This window comes from Engystomops pustulosus, chromosome 2 (genome assembly GCF_040894005.1).
Source record: "Engystomops pustulosus chromosome 2, aEngPut4.maternal, whole genome shotgun sequence".
Classification (NCBI taxonomy): domain Eukaryota; kingdom Metazoa; phylum Chordata; class Amphibia; order Anura; family Leptodactylidae; genus Engystomops; species Engystomops pustulosus.
This window is the reverse complement of record NC_092412.1, coordinates 70,131,627-70,157,422: the sequence shown is the minus strand read 5'-3', so window position 1 is coordinate 70,157,422 and position 25,796 is coordinate 70,131,627. Positions and strand designations below refer to the sequence as shown.

At 38.2% G+C, this 25,796-nt stretch overlaps 1 protein-coding gene across 1 annotated transcript in view; it reads right to left on the bottom strand.

Moving 5' to 3' along the window:
- ERICH6B (glutamate rich 6B) overlaps window positions 1-9,507 on the bottom strand; it is a 99,801-nt gene extending 90,294 nt beyond the window's left edge. The window contains exon 1 of the mRNA XM_072135243.1: window positions 9,389-9,507. The gene's annotated coding sequence lies outside the window, so the exon portion shown is untranslated. The remainder of the gene's footprint in view (window positions 1-9,388) is intronic.
- Window positions 9,508-25,796: the final 16,289 nt, after the last annotated feature.

Genomic DNA, 25,796 nt, shown 5'->3' with positions numbered 1-25,796 from the left:
TAGGAGAACTGAAAATCTGTCACAGGTAACCTGGTCTTCTAATGGAGGGGGTCTTGTGAAAAGGTTTTTCCTGTATACATTTGGATTACCATTAATTATTTCTATATCTCATTCTAAAAGTGTCAGTAAAAAAAAGTTTAAATGTCACAGATGCCATGAAAAGTTTTGCCTGAAATGTAAAGAACGGCAACTTGTCAGCCACTTCCTTGACAGCCACATGTTGATTACCTCTGACACAAAATACTGGAATAATATAAAGTCAGGTTGGGCATATGTGTGTAGGAAGTAATAATAGTTCTGCTTAATAAAAACACAATCTTTACTTACTCCCACACCTTGTCGGTGAGAACAAGACGACAAGTTGATTTGAAACATGAAGCCAATTTATCATTTGAACTCAATTACTTTTCTGCACCTCTCTCAAGTTTGTCAGATGAAGGGGCTGCCTGCCCTATGGCTGTTGTAATATTGAAAAAACAACGCACATTATCAACCTGCTTCTTTCTGCTGACATTAATGTCTTGGGCCAGAAGTGTTGTTTAGCTCTGCAGAAAATACTACAAATTGAAGAGGTTGACCTATTTGTTTCATTCCCAGGCATGAAGCCGTGATTTTCCTCATTAATTAAGTTGAAGATTTCATTGTAGATTAGAGAATGAATTCAGTTCTTTAGTCTTCCCTTGTGAAAAATGCTGTTAAATGAAATTAAGCTTTTTGAAATTTTTTATGTTTTTGGTCATACACTGTTTAAGGTGTTATTTTTATATTTCAAATTATTATAATTTACATATGCAACATACTCCTTTAAAAACTAAAGAAAAAACTCTGAAAAACCACTAGCAAATGCAAATATAAAAAAATACGAATAGGGGGTTGGTTAAGTTGAATATGCAGTATCCCAAAAACTGTAGGATTCTGAACATTTAATAAGTTTACATTGTCATAACTGCTGGAATGCAGTTGAATTTATTATGAGCTGTTTTACAATGGTTTGCACCATTTTTAGCCAAATTTTCCATAGATTTCTATAATTTGTAGAATGTGTTTACTGTGTCTTTAAGATGTGTAATTCCTAAATAATGGAACACAGACAGTAACACAGAAAACAAGTCCAGAGAGTTGGGAAGCGGGAGTTTATGTGACAGGGTAGTTTACCGTATCCATCGTTTCAGGATGAAAGACTCTATTAGAGTTATGTTTGGAAGTGAAACTAGAGAAACAGAGATAGCTATCTGCCCAATGGGAATGGGTACCCAACATCACCAGCCTCATCGTTGAGGAACCCTGCTGCTATATAGCGCTCCAGAACTTGCTGTATCTAGAACCTGCGTTTAAAAGGGCCAAGCCTTAGATGGCACTCGAGGCATTTGTTAAAGGGGTTTGGGTGCCCAAAAGTTTAAACAATGCTGACAATAAAGTTATATTTAGGAGCCCTCTACTTCTTGTTAATCATCTCCCTTACACAAATGCACATCTAGATACAAGAGAGCTATTCGTGAATTCCATCATGATATGGAAGATGGGATCTAGCAAACTTCAAATGTCTTCATTTCAATTTCAAATGTAAACGAATGAGCGGAGCTGCAGATACATATAATTGCAGCAATTCTCATGAGATCTTCTTTTCTATCTATGGCTGCTTAAAAATGAAATGTGATAAATTAAACTGATTGATGAATAAATGCCAATATAGAAAAATCCTGGGAGACAATTTTAATTGAGAGTATGGAGATATGACGGATCCCCAGAAGATGTTACGTTCCAGATCGAAGAAGGCTATGGAAATGAGTTCAATAAAATACATTTCACATTATATTTTAATCAGTAGCCACGAGACGGCATGAAGCCTGCATATAATGATTAAAAACCAAGGATACTCAGAATAGATTGTATTCTAGTACAGGTGGCTCAATATTGTTTGTCATGACTGAGTTGCTTCTTGCATCAGTAACCCCCTTTAATTCTCCATGGCCATCAAAGCTGACATGTTTGTTGGGATCAGCAGAACTACCTTCATTTATCAAAGTGCAGGCACTTTTGAAAGCAAAAAAACAATGTTTTTTTCCCATGAAGAATGTTTTCTTGTTTTCTTAGGAAATTATATAAAGTACATTGTTTTATAAAACCAAAGAATATTCATTTTATATAAAAACTGTGAAACTGGCCTGAAACCTTTAAATGCAGGACAGGAGATCAAGGTCTTATTACTGTGAGTCTTATTCCAAGATATGGTTTAATATGTTTATTAGTTTCAGCAAACAACAGTTAATAAAAAGTAATGTTACGGTCCTCAGACCTTCCTCAGACTTGATTACAAGAGAATAGCTGAGACAGAATGTCCAGTGTTAGGCAAAGGCCTAATAGCCATTTGGAAACTGTGGCATAATGATTGACACTCCATGGCGGTGATTCTGCTATGCCCAACACTCTACATTCTACCTCCAATATTCATCTGCAATCCATGTCTGATGAAGGTCTTAGGACTGTAACATTACTGCTTATTAACGATGGATTGCAAATGAAACCATATATTGAAATGATGCCTGGTTTCTATAGTGGCATTGAAGAGTGAAATGTATCTGTTGAATTTATCAGTGGGAATCTGACTGCTTGGACCCCAGTAAGGGAAAGTGGTTTGGTAAACTCAACCATTCCCCCATTTCCTTAAATAAACTGCTAAAAATAAGAATTATGAAAGTACGAAAATAGTACTTGCCAACAGGGGCGAATTAAGATTGCAATGGGCCCTGAAAAAATATTATTGCCCCTACAATTTTGGAATTAATTTCCCACGTATGGTACTAAAATCAAGCTTCTTGGGTAGTGGAGGAAGAGTTCTTTCTGCCTGCTTTCAATTTATACGGTTTCAGGACATTTGGTGGACCTTCAAAGGTCATAAACAGATGTACAAGGATTTAATGGGAGAAGGTCCTTCTCAGTATAAAATTTTGTGTGTGGTTTTGGCAGGACTTGGCCTTCTAGAAGCCTTGGGCTTCTGCTTGCCAAATATACTTAGCATCATAATACTATTCATACTGGAAAACTGGGGGCACACTGACCTCTAGAGATTTATCTCCTGTTTATCTCCTATTACCATGAATACCTGTCCAAACTTGTGTTACATGTGTTACATTTCTCACACATTCACCACATTCCTCCTGCATCAAATAATAATATAGTCTGCTCCAAGGGACATACAACATAAAAACCATTGTCTCACATTAAAAACATAAAATGACATAAAATCCATCTACCTGAAGTACATATTATTTTATCAGTTATCTTTTTATTTCTCTAGTATTTATCTGAGCGATGGCAGCTGGGAGAAAAGCTTTCTTAAAACGCTTAGTCTTATATGGCAAGTGAGTGAATCTTTCGTTAAACACACTGTAACAACAACTTTATTGTAAACTCGATGACCAAGATTACTACCAAATTATTACCAAAATGACAATTCTTTTCATCTTATTATTGTCTTTTGCTTGCAAACAAGAATCCCATGCGACTCCAGCAACAACAGTGCACTAGCATATATAGTTTTATCCTGTGCATATTTAGGACAGTGCTAATTGATCTGTCTTAATGTTTTTAGTGATTTGAAAAGGTTTAGCCTAAAAAAATTCCAAAGAGATTTTCACTGTAAAGATAAATCATAGGTAGGGCAATTTTTTACCAAGTTCATGGCAGAGGCTTATGTGTGTAGAGTATACGGTATAATACATATATTACAAGGCGCCTCCTAGAATCATTGCATGGCTGTGTACATACTGGGGTGAATGTACTCATTTTTGCCACAAGTTCTGTTTTTTGGCGCATGGCTTTAGTGTATTTTTTCAGTATGATTTTATATTGTGGTGCATAGTCATTAATAATTTGACAAAATACAACAAATGAGCCTAAAAAATAAAACCCCAAATCCAGTAAACACAGGATGTACCAACATTAGAACCATGTCTCAATAAACCAAGATGGTCAGAGAAACAGGCATATTGTAATGCCGAAAGAAAATAAACATAAAACATAAAAAAATTTGGTGCACAGTCATTAATACATTCCCTATACTGTCTGATAAAACAGGTCTTACCGCCTTCCTGCACAGGAAAGTTTGCATTCCCGGGCCATAAACAACAGACCTGGGCATGATTACAGCCCATGTGCCATCGCATTGTGAGATCCACTCAGGCACCAATGACAAGTAGAAAAGAGATGCAAACTAAGGCAGGAGTAGGAGCAGCTCTAAATTTGCAACCCGGGCAGTCCGGAGCAAATTGAAATACATGCCATTGAAGCAATGGATAGCATATGGTCCAAAACTCTAAGGGAGATTTATCAGAAGTGTCTGAGATCAGAACAGTTCTAGTTGCCAATGGCATCCAATCAGAACTCAGCTTTCATTCTCCCACAGAAATTTAAGCTGAACTCTGATTGGTTACCATGTGCAACTAGAACAGTTTTACCTCAAATGCTTCTGATAAATCACCCTCAATGTTCGTGTACATGAGGCCTTATGCTTTAAGAATACATGAAAAAAATCAAGCCTCTGCAGAAAAGCATTTTCACCAACTTTACAGTTGGTATTACGACCATCTAAGTTCCATCCTTAGAGTGCCTGTGAACCCTGCCCCAGAAACAGGTGCGTCTACTTACTTTGGGAACGGTTTTGTGAGAACGGATCCTTTTTTGTTCTAGGACATGCCTGAATTTGCAGTGACTGTCTCTGAAAATTAAGGACTGTCCTGGTAAATACTGCACAGTTAGCAAGTATGACAAAGGAACAGAAGATGCCTCAGGGAGCACTATTTAGTTCAATACAAGACAGAGCAGTAATATAGCCCTAAGCTAAAGTCTAGCTATGGCATATATCATAGGATGTACGGGATATTCAAAGTCCAATATTAGTGACTGGGGTTCTGTGGAAAATAAATCTAGGTAGATATTAAACCATACTGGAGATCTACCAATTATACACATAAGCACAGCAATCACACTTGGAAAAATATTACTTTTAGTTATATAAATAAGTGGCAATTTTACAACCCAAACCTGTTTATGTTGAAAAAAATTACACTTATATTCACAGAATTAAAATTTACATTACCGTTATATTTCACAGAGTTATATTTTCAGTAGAAAATTTGTATTATAACTCATAAACATAAATTTTTCTACAGATTTAATAGAAAATTCACAAAATCAGCAGTAGCTAAGCTCTTTTTTAAAATATGTCATTTCCCCCTGTATAGACATATTACAAAGTAACAGGTTTTTAATATATGTAACCACCCAAAGAGAAAAAAAGGTATGCACCAAAAAGGCTCCAATGTATCAATAAAAAGTAATTAATCCAAGCTTTATTCAATTCCAAACAGATTACATACATGACGCACAAATAAAAACATCTAAAAAATGTAATATACCGTATATACTTGAGTATAAGCTGACTCGAGTATAAGCCGAGACCCCTAATTTTACCACCAAAGACTGGGAAAACCTATTGACTCGAGCTAGCCATCCCCAAGTAGTATACAGCCAGCCCCAAGTAGTATACAGCCATCCCCATGTAGTATACAGCCAACCCCCATGTAGTACACAGCTAGCCCCCATGTAGTATACAGCCAGCCTCCATGTAGTATACGGCCAGCCCCCATGTAGTATATAGCCAGCCCCCATGTAGTATATAGCCATCCCCCTGCCAAAAAAAAATAAAAAACTTATACTAACCGTCCAGTGTCCAGATCGTTGGCACGGGTCTCGGTGGCTTCTCTTCTCTCTTCTGTGTTCTCTCGCCGACAGAGTCGCGTCCATGCGATCTGCCGGCGGTCGCACACTATGATGCGGCGGTGTCACCGCTGATGACGTCATCAGCAGATAGATAGAGCCATTTATGGTATACCTGTATTCAGACTTTAGGATGCAGACATATTGGGGCTTATTTAGTAAAGGTCCCGGGGCTGCATTTTGACGGTTTTCAGGACTTTTCGGGGATTGCCGCACGCGATCATTTCGTGTCGCAATCGCTCTGGCTTTTACTCGACACAAATCAGGGGGCGGGCTGTCGGACGATCCGACGGATTCATACCACCCGCAGGATTTAACATTTAAATTTGTGTCGCAAGCCAATCACTTACATGCAATAGGAAGAAGAGGGTGCCTGACATGGGACTTAGAAGAGATTTCGGTAATATCTAATATCACAGCTGTGTATTGTGCATTTCCCTAATACCTGAATCATCAAATAAATATGCTGAGTTTGGCTTTTACAGTTTGCAACATTTTACAATTATTTTCTTGGCTTAGACATAAAGGAAGATCCTGAAATGTACTGAAGAATGACATCTGCTGAGCAAATTGCCTATTAATTACCAGTATAAAGTGCATAAATCACAGGTGCATCAGTACCATTTTCTTTACAAGCTTAAAACTGCTTCTTATGGTCTTTTTTATATTTTTAGATCACGGCAATAAATATTTACAATTTTAAAAAAGTATTTTAGTTTTACATGTCTCCTCAGGAACAAGATAAGCAAGGAGGAACAATATATAAGGACTTTGTGGGGCATTTATTATGGCCTTTCAAATGGAAAACTGGCGGTGTTTTTTTCCCGTTCTGCATCTCTTGCACCTGAATTAATGAAGTGTCGGTGCCACAATATTGGGGTTTTCCGACACGCTCAACTTGTTCTATTATTGGTCGCAAAAATTTGGCACCGCTTGTCAATCTACCATTTTTATGGCGCTCCTATTTTTCCAACATCTTTTTGACAAATTTTGTGGCTGGAAAATGAGAGCAGCTAAAACCTTACAACCTTACATTCCACTAAAAAAATATAGCACAGTTCTAACGCCACCCTGTGCTCTTAATAAATGCCCCTCTTTGTGCTCTTGTCCTAATGATCCATGACCTTATCATCTCTCACTTGGACTATTGCAACACCCTTCTCCCAGCTAACCCCTCCAATCCATCCTAAACTCTGCTGCCCAGCTAATCCCTCTGTCTCCTCCCTTCTCCTCTGCCTCTGCCCTCTGGTTACTCATTGCACAGTGAATTCACTTACAACTGCACTGCTCCCTTAACTCGCATCTCCTTCCACCACCCATGTAGATTGGGAGTCCTCACAGGCAGGGTTCTCCTCCTACTTGTCTCCTGATCACTGAAGTTTAGTATTTTGTACTTCTTTTGCACCTGTTTTTGTCTTAATGTAATGTATGTGAACACCTTACTGATTGTACAGCACCATGGAATTAATGGTGCTCTATAAATATATAATAATAATAATAATAATAATAATCAGCTCTGCTAGCACCAGAAGTGTTAGAATTATTAAGAGGTTTTGACCTAATAATTCTGGTACTCTGCCCTCCATGCAGGTTGGGTGGGGAGGGGGCTTTACTCGGCTGAGCACGGTGCAGGGTGTCCCTGTCATGACCCAGCACACTGACCATAGGCCGTGGCCAGTCAGGCGCAGGCTAGGGCGCAATTCTTCACCTGGTCAGACCTGCGTAGAATAGCCTCGTTGGTGTAGTGCATCCCAGCTGCCCACCAGGATTGGGACTGGGACTTACTAATAAATTTGGTGAGTGCTGAGGGATGGGGGGATATTTTGCTCTTCTCGCGGTTAGAAGTTATTTGAGATGTCCAGTCCATGCAAACAGTAGCGTCATATTTACTATACCTAATCCATACTTAAGTCAATAATGTTGATACATTGTTGATAGTCTGTGATATTCTGCTCTTCTCATGGTCTGAAATTCTCCATATGCTGGAAGATTTAGCGGGTAGCCATTGAAAAAAAAGAGGGTGTCTCTGCACTTATGGTAAATTCTGAATTTTGTACTCTGCTAAGGCTCTGCTTATTCTGATCTAGTGCTTTGTCCATTAATTAAGACAGATAATTTACTTGAAATTGTTTTATGACCCCCTTTCCTTCCCCCTCCCCCCAACGGGTGCATGCTGGCGCCTGATTTTTTAACTTTTCTTGCTTTTCCTCTCCCCTCACCTTTCCCATCTGCATTGTTATTAAAAAAGACTGTTAATTGGGTACATAAAAGTGCCACCACCAACTGAGGTTCCGGCAGGTAATTCCAACGCAGTTGTGTGCCCAGCAATAATCATTTTATAAATACCACCCACATATTATGGGAATGCAGGGTTTTATCTTTCAATGTTGTTACATTGTAATACATTGAGAACATCATTATATATACTGCAGAGGACTATTTCTAAGAGACATGCCATGTTTTTTCTCTCCTCGGCTGTATTAGTCCATGTTCCCATTCATGCAATGTTTGCTTCTTTTGTGTTTGTTTTAATCCTGAAGGATTTGTAAGAAACATTGCTTGCTGGGATTAACCCTTAGTTATGCATATGGTGGATTATATTTCTCAATAAGGGGAAGCTTTATGTACACTGTAATACAAGTGAGGATTTTCGGCTCTGTGTAGTACACAAAGTGTTATGTGGAGAGAATAACGCAGAAAAAGCCAGACTGACCTTAAAGCGTAACTATAAAGTTATATAATGATCTTACCAAATTATTATTTGTGATTTCCCCTTTGAAAACAAACAGAATGATGCCTACTTTGTGCTGTTCACCCTTTTCTTTCCAAAGTTATGGCATTTTGTGTTCTGAAATTGTTTGACAAATATCTTTCTCACCAGAGGGGAAGTGGACAGAGACTAATAGCTGTCTTTCTATGCCCTCAAGCTGAGGCCAGTTAGCTTGCCCACAGATCCCATGGTGCCTTGTGTTCTCTCTCAATGCAATTTAATATTAAATCCATTTACTTTCCCACAAGTAAATCCACTGAACACTGCACAGTGTACATACAGGATGTATATGGTGACTTTACATACAGCAAAAATTAACCAGTTACATGAAATCTATAGCCTGTGCTGCATGAGCACTAAGGGTTAATAGCTTATCTGCAGATAGCTGATACTGACATGACAAGGTGGAGGAAGGGAGCAGCATGAGGTGTAGACACAGAAAGTTCTGTAGAATCACAGAGTGGGATGGAGGGACTGATAGGGAACAGAGGAGATCTTGTATAATTTCATGTGAAACATTTTGGATAAAGTACATTTATTTATGAAAATCTGACAATTCTATTGCAAACAGAGCCAAATAAACCATAGAAAGATTTTATGCTCTTGAAACAATTACGTAAAAAAGTCTTGATTTAAAGTGCAAATAAAAACAAATCTGAAAAAACTGATGAATGTGTCCCATTGTTTGAAAAGCGGTCGAAAATCAGTCCTTAATGATCATAAAGGCAAATCTCTAAAATAACCTGTGACTCAGCATTGATACTAGTGACTCCACCATTGCCCTACAAGTGGTCAGATGTCATCTGCAGTAATGGAATAAGAAAAGTAAATCGCTTTCACCTGACTTGATTCTCAGCTTGGTCTCTTTCCCTTCCTTGGCTAGCAGAAGTTTGCTTTGGTCTTATTATCCGAGTACGTTCTCGCCTCACAGCTCGTGTTGTGTGTTCTGTCCCCATGGCAACCAAGATTGCTTGTCTGTCCTGCCTGTCTAGCAGTCACCGCACACAGCAATTTTTGTTTTTTCTCCAGACAGTACTTGCTATAGTAATGTTAGAACAGTTTGGCTGCACATAACAATAAATTTACATTTGTTGCTAAACTATAATGTTAGGTTATTATAAATAAAGTTAATTAAAACACCATATGCCCCTTCCCATTTAGTAATGTAAATTGTGTCCCCATATTTTGGACTGGTAATAATTGTTTAATATTATAGCGCCATCAAATTCTGCAGTGCATTCCATATCATCGGGTACATATACAAACAATACCACATAAGAAAAAAAGGAGCCACTCAGTTCTGAAATATAAAATTACACAGAGATTTTATTCAATTAACATTAAAACAAAATTGATTACAATGGATGTTAGTGGAGGAAATCCAATATTATTGGTCCGAGTTGGCTGCCCACCTCACTTACACAAAAGGGTATATCCACCAAAAAAGTAACACCTAGCACAATTGATGTCTTTAAGTACTCTCCAAAATGCATATATCCCAATTGGAATGCACCTATTGGCTAAAGTAAATGCAATTGGTGGAAAAAGTTGAAGACCAGTGTCTTACCCATAATGTGGTGTGGCAGGGGAAGCTCTCGGACACCCTGTGCTTTCCCTGCCACACCACATTATGGGTAAGACACTGGCCTTCTACTTTTTCCACCAATTGCATTTACTTTAGCCAATAGGTGCATTCCAATTGGGATATATGCATTTTTGGAGGAAATGTATTCATTTGTGGTGCAAGGTCTGTTTCTTGTTTTATTTGTGTAATAAATTGTACTTCCTAGTGGCAGTATTTACTATTCCATGCTGTGTACTGGGAATTGCAATTGCAGCATTTTCTTTTAGGCTCTAATTTGAAGGCTTTCACACTCAAAAGGACACCTACCCCTTTATTATTTGCATTGATATGATCAAAGTGATACCAAAGTTTGGAGGTTTTATTATATTTTACAGGATTTTTAAAAAGTAAAACCTCACTTCACACAATTGGAGCATTTGGCGCATGGAATAACATGTTTATTATTCTATTTGGATATTTTTTTTACTGTACTCCCCTAGGAGTCTTGATCATTCCTATCATATACTACAATACAACTTTACTGCAGTATATGGTGGATTTACTGATGATCTGTTACAGTGCCACTGGCTTTTTGTAACAGGTCTACTTAAATGATAATTCCTTAGAGTCTTTTTAAGACTCAAGGCTGTCATGGTGATGGACCATTGCTCCATGATGATGAGTCAGTGCCGCAAGACACTCTCGAGGTGTTCTGTTTTTGGGCACAAAATTTTGGAACGGCTTGTAAATCCACTATTTTTTACATTCGTTTTTTGGCTCAACTTGTGGAGCAAAATGAGAACAGCTAAAACCTGGTCTAGGGAGTTCTAAACCTTTTACTCCGTGCGCCAATTAATTAAATCCCTTGCGCTACAAACTTACAACCCAATGATTTGACCTAACTAAAATATTTTTGTTGTATATTTTGTTTCAGAAGTTCAACTTTTCTACTATTGTCCATTGGGTGCCATATTGAAGACATTCTGCCAAGCCCAGATATATGTACTGATGTTAGAATAATTCTGCTTCAGTAAAAGCAGTGCATGAGGTCCTTTTTTCTCACCAAACGTGAAGTATGTGGAAATGAAAGCCATTATCATCGTAGCTGCAGGTCTTTCAGTGCTACGCTAGAGGAGGTCCATTACCCAGTGAAACAGCGGCTGAGTGATCTAACTAAAAGTTTATGTGGTGAGACAAATTCTCTTAATTGATTTTCTTACACAGACTTCTGAACTGTACAAGGCTTGAGCAAAATTAGTGTTATCAATTATAGGCAGGACGGTAACTATTGTGGTATACTATCAAGATTTAAAGGAAAAGTTCCACATTTCAGGAATTTCTGTAGATTAATATCTGCACCTTTCCATATCTGTCATCTCACTGCATAAGAAACATGCATTACACTTATTGTGCTCTGCTAGAGATACAACATTGTCCAGGAATTATCAGAGGGTTTGGTAACTGTTGTTTTTGACCATTTTTAATATTTTATTAGTGGGGTGGGGGTAGTTGTGAAAATACATTTTTGTTAACACCCTCCTGCCCAGCAACAGAAGAAACCAATTAATGCTTCCATGACTGATGGAAGCACTCATTGGTACATGTGACCTGGGTAGAAGTGACAAGTGCTCACTGTCCCGAGTCTTGTGCTCTGCTCTGGATTCTGATGCTGGAAGTTTGCGCTGCATCAAGACCCTGACCAAATCAGTGTACTAAGCATAGAACAAAATCATATGCATATGAGCAGAGAAGAGTCACATTTTTTCTATTATGAGTCACTTTTAGAGGCCTCTAGAGGTCCCGAGAACCATCCATCAAATCTTTCAAATTGTAATACGGCGGTTTTGCACATTTTTCTTTAACTGCCCATATCTCTGGTACTTTAGTCCAGAGAATCACGAGCCTGATGGGGTGATAAAAGATGAGATTCCTATTAATATGATACCAAGATCCTAGGTACTATATATATATATAGTATCGCTATCTGGGACTCTTCTGTGCTCATTTGCATATGACTCACCAGACATACCCAACTTGAAGCTTAGTGCAGTTTGCCTCACTTTTGATAAAGCGGGCACAATGTATAACTACAATGACAAGGAAACCAAGGAGAGGTTGGGTCCCATACCTGACTTCTGCATGTGACCCGCCCCCTTCCCCATAAAGGAATACATATTGATACACACATTTTTACATATAAACACACATTTACATAAACACAAATACAGTTCTACCCTCATACACACATAAATACATCTATATACCCATATATACACTCATACAGACATTTATACAACCATCCAACACATTAATTCAGTATATACTTATCTATACATTTATACAGAAACTTACACACACACTTTGCTTGAACCCCATGCAGGAAATAGATGGCGGGACATTAAAGGCTCTTGGTCCTGCTGTACCCTTCTTCAATACTTCTTCTCTGAACAGAAGGTCCTTTCCATCTAAAGCTTTGTACAGTGGAAGATGTGCAGTATTATATGTAATAATGCACACCCTTCAGTCCTAACAACTAATATGGCTGCTACAGTGGTAGTTATGCCCCTGGCACAAACTATAGCTTCCAACTACTTAGCAAATGCTTAGTTAAACAGATGTACATAATTGCCATCTGATTTACGGTAGTTCACTTTATTATCCTAAATGTAATGTGAGGTTATACAGTGGGTCTGTTTTAGATAACTTAATTCTATATTATGTGTGACATGTTTTTGACCCTGAGATCTTGTCCATTTAATCTGCTGTTCAACTTAGTCCTAATTTTACAATGTGGTTTAATGGATATTCAATACAGTGACATTTTCTGCCTTTTTACAAGGTTTGACTACCTTACACTATAGTTGTAGGAGAAGCAACTACAGTACTTATAAAATATGGCTGAGAGAACGATTTTGCCCAACAGGGACAATTGGTGCATGTATAAAATATTTTTTCTTTCATGCACCATATACACTTCTTATTGATTGTCTAACTCAACAGAAAAGTAGATCAGATACATAAGAAAGTAGACCAATCCTACTGTAATGATTTAACTGTTACAAGACTCTTTTTTCAGTTTTGCATTTCTGTTTTTACTCACTCCTTTCAAAAGCCATTACTTTTTATTTTTCTGTTTACAAAATATGTTTGAGGGTTTGTGATCGGTGGGACAAATTTTACTTTATGATATACTGGGAGGCTGGGAAAATCCAAATGAGGTCAAATTCACAAAAAAATAAACATGTGGAATTTTTTGTGGGTTTTCACTGTGGGTTCCAAATGACACCTCCACTTTATTCTTTGGACACACCCCCACACACAGATCACATGCATAGCGTACACAAGTAGGTACACTGAACAGAATTCAAAATACCTTTTAAATTTAAGCGAGGAGAAGGCATGTAAAGTAAAAATGTGTATATACACAGAAGAATAGTCAAGAATGTAAGGCAAATATAAAAAAAAAACTACAAGTGCAAACGAAAAGCAAGAAAAGCACAGACAAGAGAGATAGCAAGACAATATTTTAACCAGCAATGGAGAGTCACACACAGAGTTTTTATAAGGGCATGACATATGCTCCAGATGAGAAAGGGAAGAACTCTGTACGTGTGAGAGTGTTAACCCTCACTGTTGCAGAGATTCAGCAGTCCAGCCAATAAAGCACTGTTCAGACTGCTAACTGAAAAGCACAAGATGAAATCAACATCTTCTCAGCCTGAACTGCAGTATACCCACACTCAGATGTAACACTGTCCATCCATTCTTAAGCCAAGAGATCGATACTCCAATGCATAAGAAAGTACATAATCCTACTGTAATAATTTAACCATTAGAGCACTCATTTTCATTTTTTGCATTTCTGTTTTTTATTCCCTCCTTTCAAAAACCATAACACTGAGCACTACAAATGACACCTCCTCTTTACTTTTTGGGTCGGGTATTAACATGTAGATATCGGGTTTATATAGGTTTTATTATGTTTCAGTAGAATTACATTTTTTTAAATCTTTTGTTCTAAAAAAAACCCTTTCCGTTTTGTCATTTATTGACACCTATAACTTTTACATACTTTGGTGTACAGACCTGTGTAAGGTCTCATTTTTTGTGGGATGAGTCCCATTTTAATTTATTAAGTATCCCAATATCTGACCATTACAATCTATGTTCTGTCACAAGGGCTGGAGGAATGTGTTATGCTAATCTTCTCTTCCAATCAGCAGCAGGCAATGCCAGAGAAGCTACTATGATCAGTAGTGCGCTGTGATTTCCCTACGTGCATAGGGAATTCCCTAGAGGCTGTGTTCACACACATTCCGGTAAAATTCAGCAAACGTGATGTAAATGGATATGCAAATGATCTAAGCCTTATGTGAACAGATACGCAATTGCAGTTGTGTTCATGAGGCATTTGCGTTCATGTGGCGTTTGCATTAGCATTGCGTTTGCATTTCCGTTCAAGAGGCATTTGCTTTGAATTTGCTTTCATGTTGCGTGCTGTTTGTGTCATGTTTACGCTGAATTTCGTTCATGTAGCATGTTGACATGGTGCTTGCATTGCATTTGATTTCACAAGGCATTTATAGTTTACGTCGTGTTTGTGTCACATTTGTGCTGCATTTACGTTTATGTGGCGTTTGCATTGCATTTATGTTATGTGGCGTTTGCATTGCATTTGCTTTCATGTGGCCTTTGCGTTTATGAGGCTTTTGCGCTGCATTCACAATCACGTGGCATTTGCGTTTACATGTCGTTTTCATTGCATTTGCTTTCATGTTTAACGTTTCAATTTATGTGGCATGTTGTCATGTTTACACTACTTTCACGTTTATGAAACATTTGTCTTGCGTTTGTGGTTGTGTGGTGTTTGCATTGCAGTTTCATTAACCTGCCGTTACCATTTTACGCTGCATTTGCGTTTACATGTAGTTTTCTTTTGCATAGCTTACATTTGCATTTACTTGGGGTTTGCCTTTTGTGGTGCATTTGCATTGGTGGCATTTGCGTTTACATGACGTTTGCATTAACGTGGCATTTGCTTTTTACGCAGCATTTGCATTCACATGGCATCTGCATCTATGTGTTGTTTATGTTGCATTTACATAGCATTTACTCTACGTTTGCAGTGCACTTGTGTTTACATTCTGTTTGTGTTATGTTTATGTTTACGCGTTTAAATGTAGTTTACATGGCTTTTATGCCACATTTATGTTACATTTGCATTTACTTGCTACTTGTGTGGCATTTACATTTATGTCAGCGTGGTGTTCATGTACAGAGCTGTGTGAGGGCTTATTTTCTGCGTAGCAAATTTTACTTTTACTGTACAGTGACAATATTTATTATTCTATGCCGTGTATTGAGATGCTGGAAAAAAAATTGGCGAAAAAAGCGTATTTGCCTAACTTTTTTGTTGGTTCAGTGTTTACGACTTGCTCTCCAAATGATACCTCTACTTTACTCTTTGGTTGGGTACGATCCCTGAGATACCAAATTTATACAGGTCTTATTGTATTTTAATACATTTTCAAAAATTAAAACAATGGGGGGATTTAACAAAGTGTCTCAGGTTCCGCCAGTTTCTAGATGCTGCACCAGATTTATCACTGTGAAGATGAATTCTGGTGCAGGATAAGACTGTAGGTGTCACTTTAGACCTACTTTTAGTTGGTCCAGAATTTTGGCGCACGGACGATTTCGTGAAAGCCATGCCCCTTTCTCGCCAAGGTCATTCCCATTTCCCCAAAGACCACACCCTTATTCGGGCAAGTCGGAAAACTGCCAAAAAATGGTCTAAAAGCCTTGATAGTAGGAAATATCCCGGCACTCACTTCTTGCTTCGTTGTGATAAATTTACTAGTCAGAAATCATATGTACAGATAGAACGCCTTTGTCAACTACTAAATGCACTTGGCATAGACACTTATTATTTATTATGTGAATACGTCCCCTAGTGTTGACGTCACATCCTCGGAAAATCCAGATTGAGGTGTGAGACCATCAGGAGGCGGAACTTCATACAGCATTCATTTCACCAATCGTTTCTATTGTCGAAAGCAAACAAAACAAAATCAGTATAGGTGTAAGAGGAAAGTGAACAGATCGTTGGATATCAATACAAAGTTACATTTTTGTTACATTAAAATCACGGCTTAACCCCTGTGGCTCCAGAGTGTTCAAAGTATAAATCCAGGACGCTTCCCAGCGTAACAGGAGCTGTTTCACACTACCTCCTCCTCTATGTTGTTCAATTTTTTCAATTACCATAAATTTAAGTTGTGCAATAGTATGTCCACATTTCTGAAAGTGAAAGGGGATGGGCTGAAATACATCATCACACCGGATCGTGGATTTGTGTTTACGGATGCATTCAGAGATCACTTTTTATTACATTTTTTTATGTTATATAAACTGGTGTAAAAGTCGCGGTTCACTGCCAGCAATGACTGTTTTTATATTTTGATAGATCAAGCATTTTTGGACGCGGTAATACCTTACATGTTTCAGATTTTTACTGTGTACAGGCTGTCCCCGGGTAGGTTTCGTAGGTTGGTTCTTTATTTGAATTTGTATGTAAGTCAAAACTGTATATTTTATCATTGAAGATCCAGCAAAAAAATTTTTTTGCCCTAGTGACAATTGTAGTTTCAAAATTTTTTGCTGTAATTGGAGCAGGGATTATGAATAAAACTTCATTACAGACAATTACAGCTGATCATTGGAGTCCGGGAGTAAAGTAAAGGACGGGACCACCTGTATACATGCTGGATGAGGATGCTTCTCCTTTTTGGAACCTGGCAGCAGATGGGAGGGGTGAGACCAGGGGTGCACCAGCCATGAGTCAAGTTGAGTCTCTTGCCTCAGGCAGCACCACCTGCAGCAAGATGGCGGGCGGCATCGGGGGTTCAGTCGCCTGCTATAAAGCGGGACCTGACACTTAAAAATAGTGTCTCTTCACACCTGATATTAGCATGGGTGTGAGACATGATATGGAGAACCAAATTACTGAAAATATAACCTGATATATAACTACTAGATGGGGCAGACGGATGCCTTTCTATAGCTCACCTCAGGCAGCAGAGAGTTTAGATTTAGGCCTGGATGAGACACAACATTACAACAGTATAGATTTTTGTAGGTTTCTTTTACAAGCACAATGCTTTCTTTTTAAATCCTCCACAACTATCACTTTAAATATCACATTCTTAATCTAAGCCAAATTCATTGCTCTGTATCTGTTTCTTACTGCACGGTGGATAGGACACTGTTGCATTGTTCAATGCTCCAATCCATTTAAAGATATTATAGGAAATTACACTAGTCATTATAAATGATAGGGGGAGTTTGGAGGTTTTGTACACTCGGTTAAAGCGTAGCTGTATTTAGATTGCATGATTTTTGTCTTAAAAAGTGAACCTCGCCTTCCGAGACTTACAAGAATGAGTGACATTTTCATGCAGAAGCATAAGGCTGAAGACACACACATATGGTAGCAAAATGACTGAAGATTAGGCACAGTGCAATGGCCAGTGACTAATCTAAACCATTTCCACCACAGTCTGTGCCTTGTGTGTCTCTGGTCTAAATGAGTACAAAATGAAGCAAGTCCACCAAGTAAAAGTGCTGACACCGATAAAAAAAAAAGCCTATGAGTGCTGGTTTTCTATGAAAAGTCAGTTTGTGTATTGAATTTGAGTCCTTTTATGTGTCTTTTACGTTTGTATTGAGTATATATAGCACTGTAGATATCTAAATGTAATGGATATGCAGCTGCTTCCAACTATACATAGATGCTAAAGCGCAGTTATATAATATAAATGAACCATATAAACTAAATGGCCACAAACATTGTGTATTTATTGTATCTTTCTTCACATTGAGATAATAACAATAGCAGTGTACACATAGTGAGCCCTACGGGATTTTACTGCGTATTGTAGAGGACAGACCTTATACATTATGTCTGTGGACAAAAAAAGGAATGTATATACTGACTGTGTATATACAATAATGGATATTGTCTAGAGATATAGATAACCATTATCCAGATTGCATACAGCTGCTAAAGACAACGCTATTGATTTTCAGAATGCTATGGTAGCAATAAACTTTTTAGTATCCTCGTATTCAGTTTCCCAAAATAGCTCCTACTACCTCTTTGCGGAAGCTGTGAAAAATACATGTTTTTACGGTAGTTAAAAATGAGGAATGGCAAGATTTTTCCATGTCATCATTTTGCTGCCCGGACTGTGACAGTTTAATGCAGTTCTTGCAATCGGTGCTTGGAGGAGATGTACAGTATTCGGTTTTATTAGGCCAGACTTGCTCTGCCTTCTGGTTGATATTTTAATTCCTTAAAAGCTTTTTTTCATGTCTTTTCAGCATGTGTAGTCATCTTCTTTGCTGCCGAATCAATCTAACTCAATTAGCTCTGAACTCCTGAGATATCACTGCCCGCATAAATTGACTATGCCAGGACGGAATTTTAATTCAATAGGAGTGAAGTTCAAGATGGGTCCAAATCTAAAACTGTTGAGATGTAATTGAATGAAATGTTTAATTCTGGGAAGAAAACCCCATACAATTGCTGTAATATGACAAGATGAAAATGACCTTGAAACTGGGAACATTTATGCCTTCCCTTTCTTATGTTTGTGGATCATCCCAGGAAATTAGTTTCTAAAAGGGGAAGATATTTCTTTATGTTTTCTTGAGGTATATCCATTCCTTCTTCAAGGGTAATAAAATGTTCAAATTATAGCTGCTGAAGGTCTCATAATATTTCCATGATTGAAATAACCTGAGTAAGAGAATATGTACTTGGTGTACCAGGGTTTCAAGTATAATAAAACATGTGTCTGAATAATTCATGGAAGCATCTCTTAAGAACCTCGGTGCACCTAAAGATACCGTACTGTGGAGCTCTGAATAAACAGACTTATTTCACCTAATTCAGAGATGGAGGAGAGGGTTTTAGAGGAGTTTTTATTTTCTTTTAAATATCTTAACTAGTTCTGGGATACTCCTGCATGTCCTTATATACCCTTGAATTTATATTAGAGGATACATTGACTATTAGTGAACATAAATGACAGAGTAGTTTTCATGGCTCTTATTTGATGATCTCCATTTCATTAGGTAGAACCCAATAAAGCTTCACCTACCAAAAGCAATTATAATATAATCTAGTGTATGCAATATCCTAAGTAGTAATCTACGCAGCATGACTTTTCCATAGAGTAGGTTACCAATAACACACTATGCCGACAACTTCCTGAATAACTTCAAAATATAATGTTTAAACTGAATGTCCACACAATCTCAAATTCTATACTTCATTTGTGAATGTGACCTAAATAATAACTGTTTGATTATTTGAAATAAATAATAGTAGACTTCTACATACTGTTCATTAAACTCATTACATTAAGCTCTATAACAAAACAGTATGCAGTAAACTCCCTCTAGTGGTAGCAAGCGTCTGACAGAATTTAGTCATTTCAAGGTTTACCTAGGTTGAAATTTTATCTGCTACCATAAGAGCCCTATCCCCTATTTGTAGGAGTAGCAGGTCAAGCTGATCCATGAATTCTCTTTGACACTTCACAGATGGACAAGCACAGTCTCAGAGACAGTGAATGGAGCATCAGTACAAATGCATGAACTGCTTGATTATCCAGATTGGTAAATATTTTAAAAAATTATTCTTAGGCTACATTCACACGGACGTATGAAAACATCCGTATCCGTACCGTTTTTTTACGGATTACATACGGCCACATTCATTTCAATGGACAATACGTCTGACCATTTATATTGCCGTTGTTAACTCCGTTCCGTACCGTACCGTATACTAGCGGTATAAAAATATAGAGCATGTCCTATTTTCTCCCGTATTTCAGTTCCGTATGCCCTAGAAGTCTATGGGGACGTATAAAATACGGGTTACATACGGGCTGCATACGGATGAAAAACGTCACGTATATACGGCCCGTAAATACGGGACTGGAGAAATCATACGTCCATGTGAATGTAGCCTTAGACTGTATTTAAAATTAGATTTAGACCTATTTAGATAACGAACGCAATGGTGATATGAAGTAGACATTTATTTCCAGGAATCGGGCAGTGTAAAATGCAGTGCCTAAATCTAAAAGCAATAAATCTGCTATGTGGCTTGATTTAGATATTTACAGTATAGTATAGCACATATATTGCATTAAACGCTTGATGGCTTAAATCCTTTGTCCACTCAAACATATTCTATTTTCCCCCAAAGTCTATATTTTCCAAAGTCGAGGCACAAAGTAATTTACATTACAAGATTTCTATGAGAAGCGCTCGGGAAAGTATTGAGGACATATTCATGATCTAGCAGTACGTGAAGAAATTCAATCCTCTCTTAGTGAGACACTTTATGGACAACATATATCAAGATATAGACTATAAAGTGGATAAATGACCAGTGGCCTATAGAGATTTATTCGTCTAGCCTGTATTAGATCATTTCATCATAAAATGATCTAGAGAGAAATGTCACAGGTTGGAATAGATAGGCTTTGTTTCATTAGGGAATGTGGATGTCAGGAAAGTAGAGTGTAGAATTAATGGTGACAATACAGATTACTTAAGGTTCATGGATAAAGTATTGTTACAGTAACTCGTTCTCATGTACTTATGAGGAAATAGTGTCAACGTTAACAAACACTTCCACAAACTGAGCTCAACTGGATACAGTGGTCAAATTAGGTGAGGAGCAAAGGTAAGTGAACTCTGATATTGACTTTCCCCAAATATCCGTGTCTACTTGAAGATGCCCTAAATGATGTCCCCTAACTGGATGATGTCCCCTTCACTAAATAAGATGAGGGATAGAAAATAGAGGAGGCTAAATTGTAGTTGGCAGACCAACTCATAACCAGTTAATATTCAAAGTCCAAACCAAAGTGGCACCTTTGTATGTAGTGAGTGTTAGAGTGAAACTTAAATGATTACGGTAAGTAAATTAAATAATATAATGAACAATGATAAAGACATTGCTTGCTGTAACTAAGGTGATCTGAAAAACTCGATCCATATATCTGTATTCTTATACCTTTGGTAAATGGGAGTAACTGGGTGGATACAAGGAGAGGAATGGATGCTGATTGGTAGTCATATAACATTTACCTAACAGATTACACAACAGCGCATGGCAGCATATTGGCAATATCTTTGATGAATTTAATGAATGGACTGGAGACAGAGCAGATGAAAGTAACTAGCTTAGTTTAGGGCAGTGGTGGCGAACCTATGGCACGGGTGCCAGAAGCGGCACTCCATACCCTTTCTGTGGGCACCCGGGCAATCACTCCAGCTCACTAGACAGGACTCAAAGAATTTTCCTGCAGTTTCAAGCAACTTAAAAAATGCTGATTTCAGTCATATTTTAAAGTGATAGATACTTGGGACTGTAGAAATAGGGAGAATGTGTAGACAGGGCCTAATTATCTTTGGAGGACCTCCTGCTGGCCCCATGATTCTTTGTGTACAGATAGGCACTGGAAAGAAGCTACAATGATGCAAATTTTCCTTCCTTCTTTCTACTGTGTTACTGTGCTCACTAGGCCAGTATGATTGAAGGTTGTTGAAGAACAGAGAGCAATAAGTTACTGCTATAATTTTTGGTTGGCACCTCGCAATAGAGGGGGGTTTGGGGTTGCAGTTTGGGCACTCGGTCGCTAAAAGGTTCGCCATCACTGGTTTAGGGTGTAACTAATAAAGGTCAGGGAGTGGGCAGGATTGTGGGGTTTTTTCTTTTTTTGGATGTTGTAAAATTGAAAAATTGTTTAATAAAAAAATAATGGTCAGGGATTAAACCTAGCTAATGAGTTGTCCCCTCAAGGTTTTAACCCTCACCTACCTCTCAGTCCACTATTGCCAAACAGAAGTAGTGCAACAGTCTAAACACAACTTTCTATTAATTTATCCCTCGTATGGCTGTAAATCAAACTTCCTCTGCACTTCTTTTATACATGCAGCACTTAATTTCCAATGCTGTCTCTCTTTTTTCACTCTTTTTAAATTTTTCACTTTGTTTAAATGCATCCAATTGGGAAAATAAAGTAAGTTTTTTGCTCATCAATGTATACTCTGCACCCAGCTTGCGGCTGTATATACGTCCCTATGTTAGTTGTGTGAATAAAGCCTTACCATGACTTTATTTCTACTACCGTAAGGTTAGATTGGAATAAGAAACTGTCAAAGCAAATGTAAACAATCCACACCTGCATAAAAAGCATTAATAATTAATTATTACATAATTAATTTACTGCAAATAAGAAATTGCTCAATCTCACTGCAAGCCTAGATTCAGCCTAGAAGAAGGTGCATAGTCCGACAAAAGTGCAGGTTAAAGCCCTTTGTAAATGTGCCCCAATGTCTTGTATTAGTTTTAGCTCCTAAAGACGTGCTAGGTCTATCTTCAATGACTGCCGCTAGGTTTTATTTTGAGGGGAGGCCATAGATTTCTAAACTTGAAAAAAATTCAACTAGGTCTTATTTTTGGGAGGTATTCTTATTTTAATGGATACAGGATATAGATATATATATATATATATATATATATATATATATATATATATATATATACACTGTATATATACACTCACCGGCCACTTTATTAGGTACACCATGCTAGTAACGGGTTGGACCCCCTTTTGCCTTCAGAACTGCCTCAATTCTTCGTGGCATAGATCCAACAAGGTGCTTGAAGCATTCCTCAGAGATTTTGGTCCATATTGACATGATGGCATCACACAGTTGCCACAGATTTGTAGGCTGCACATCGATGATGCGAATCTCCCGTTCCACCACATCCCAAAGATGCTTTATTGGATTGAGATCTGGTGACTGTGGAGGCCATTTGAGTACAGTGAACTCATTGTCATGTTCAAGAAACCAGTCTGAGATGATTCCAGCTTTATGACATGGCGCATTATCCTGCTGAAAGTAGCCATCAGATGTTGGGTACATTGTGGTCATAAAGGGATGGACATGGTCAGCAACAATACTCAGGTAGGTTGTGGTGTTGCAATGATGCTCAATTGGTACCAAGGGGCCCAAAGAGTGCCAAGAAAATATTCCCCACACCATGACACAACCACCACCAGCCTGAACCGTTGATACAAGGCATGATGGATCCATGCTTTCATGTTGTTGACGCCAAATTCTGACCCTACCATCCGAATGTCGCAGCAGAAATCGAGACTCATCAGACCATGCAATGTTTTTCCAATCTTCTACTGTCCAATTTCGATGAGCTTGTGCAAATTGTAGCCTCAGTTTCCTGTTCTTAGCTGAAAGGAGTGGCACCCGGTGTGGTCTTCTGCTCCTGTAGCCCATCTGCCTCAAAGTTCGACGTACTGTGCGTTCAGAGATGCTCTTCTGCCTACCTTGGTTGTAACGGATGGCGATTTGAGTCACTGTTGCCTTTCTATCAGCTCGAACCAGTCTGCCCATTCTCCTTTGACCTCTGGCATCAACAAGGCATTTCCGCCCACAGAACTGCCGCTCACTGGATGTTTTTTCTTTTTCGGACCATTCTCTGTAAACCCTAGAGATGGTTGTGCGTGAAAATCCAGGTAGATCAGCAGTTTCTGAAATACTCAGACCAGCCCTTCTGGCACCAACAACCATGCCACGTTCAAAGGCACTCAAATCACCTTTCTTCCCCATACTGATGCTCGGTTTGAACTTCAGGAGATTGCCTTGACCATGTCTACATGCCTAAATGCACTGAGTTGCCGCCATGTGATTGGCTGATTAGAAATTAAGTGTTAACGAGCAGTTGGACAGTGTACCTAATAAAGTGGCATATATATGTAGAAAAAAGTATATTATCTCAGAAAATTTAAATATATATACGACCAGACCAACTATAAAAAAAAGTATGTACAGTAAGCACAGTCATTAATCTTTCGGAGTTCCTTTTGCAAGAATGACTGCATCAATGTGGTGTGGCATGGAGGAGATCAGCTTATAGCACTGATAGGGTGTTATGGAAGCCTAGATTGCTTTGATAGCAGCCTTTAGCTTGACTCCATTGCTGGGTTTGGGGTCTCTTATCTTCCTCTTGATCATACCCCATAGATTTTCTGTGGTCTTAAGATCAAGTTGAGTTTGCTGGCTAAGCATGCACAGTGATACTGCTGATAACAAGGTATTGGTACTTTTGGCAGTGCGGACAGGTGCAAAATCCTGATGGAAAATGAAAATTCCATCTCTAAAAAGCTTGTCGGCAGAGGGAAGCATGAAGTGCTCTGATGATACCAGCAGATGACAAAGCTCCCCAAACCATCATCGAGACATGACACTAAATCTCAAGCAGTTTGGATTGTGCCTTTCCACTCTTCCTCCAGACTCCTGGGACTTTCAATTCCAAATGAATTGCAAAATTTACTTTCGTGTGAAAACAACACCTTGGCCCACTGAACAACAGTCCAGTTCTTTTTCTCCTTGGCCCAATTAAGACTCTTCTGGCGTCGTCTATTGGTTAAGAGTGGCTTGACACATGGAATGCGACTACGTCTTGTAGCTCATGTCCTGTATATGACGGTGTATGGTAGCTCTCAAAGCAGTGACTCCAGCAGCAGTCTAATCTTTGTGAATCTCCCTCAAATTTTTGAATGGCCTTTTCTTAACAATCCTATCAAACCTGTGATTATCCCGATTGCTTGTGCTTTTTTAGTTATTTTGACAAGTTACCAGTCTTCCCTGTGATTGTGTCGCCTACTAAACTAGACTAAGAGACCTTTTGTATTTCCCCTCCGTGTTTGCAAGGGTTTCCTCCAGGTCCTCCGGTTTCTTCCTACACTCTAAAACATACTGGTAGGTTGATTTGATTTTGAGCCCTGTTGGGGACAGAGACCGATTTGGCAAGCTCTGAGTAGCGCTGCATAATGTTTGTGCACTATATAAATAAAGGAATTATTACTAATTATTACACTAAGGAAGCCTTCGCATGTGTTTTGGTTTAATAATTAAAATTTTGTAAAATAATGACCTTTTGTTGTAAGCGATAATCATCAACATTAACATAAATAAACACTTGAAAAAGTTGTCTCTGTTTGTAATGACTCTACATAATAAATGAGTTTCACTTTATGAATTTTGCTGATAATTTCTTGAGAACCTGTATGTGTGTGTATAGCCAATATCATTGCAGAGCACCACTGTTGTAGGAGCACAAGATAGAGAAAATAAAATATCACCAATTCCTTCAGGAGTTATCCCCTACTGTGAGCAATTTACTTTTAGATATATGACTATATCTGCAATACACAATATACAGAAAATCTTCATGACCACAGATGGAGTTCAAAGCCTTTATTGATTTTCAAAACATAAGAAGAGAAAATAGGGAATGGAAAATCGCAGACTCTTCTGATCCATTGTATGTATGATGGTTTCTCGTCTCACACTTCTACTAATAGTATGTAGCAATAAACTTATATAGAATTAGCAAAATAATGGCTTGGACTCTCTCCAGCTTATTATTAATACTCATAAGCTTTAACAATGAGAGATGTGATCTCTAAATACCCTGGAAATGTTGACATGGATATAAATGTATTCTCTCCTTATCTGACACTTAAAATAAATGACATATTCACCTATTCCTCCTGCTCTCAGCCTCATGTATTT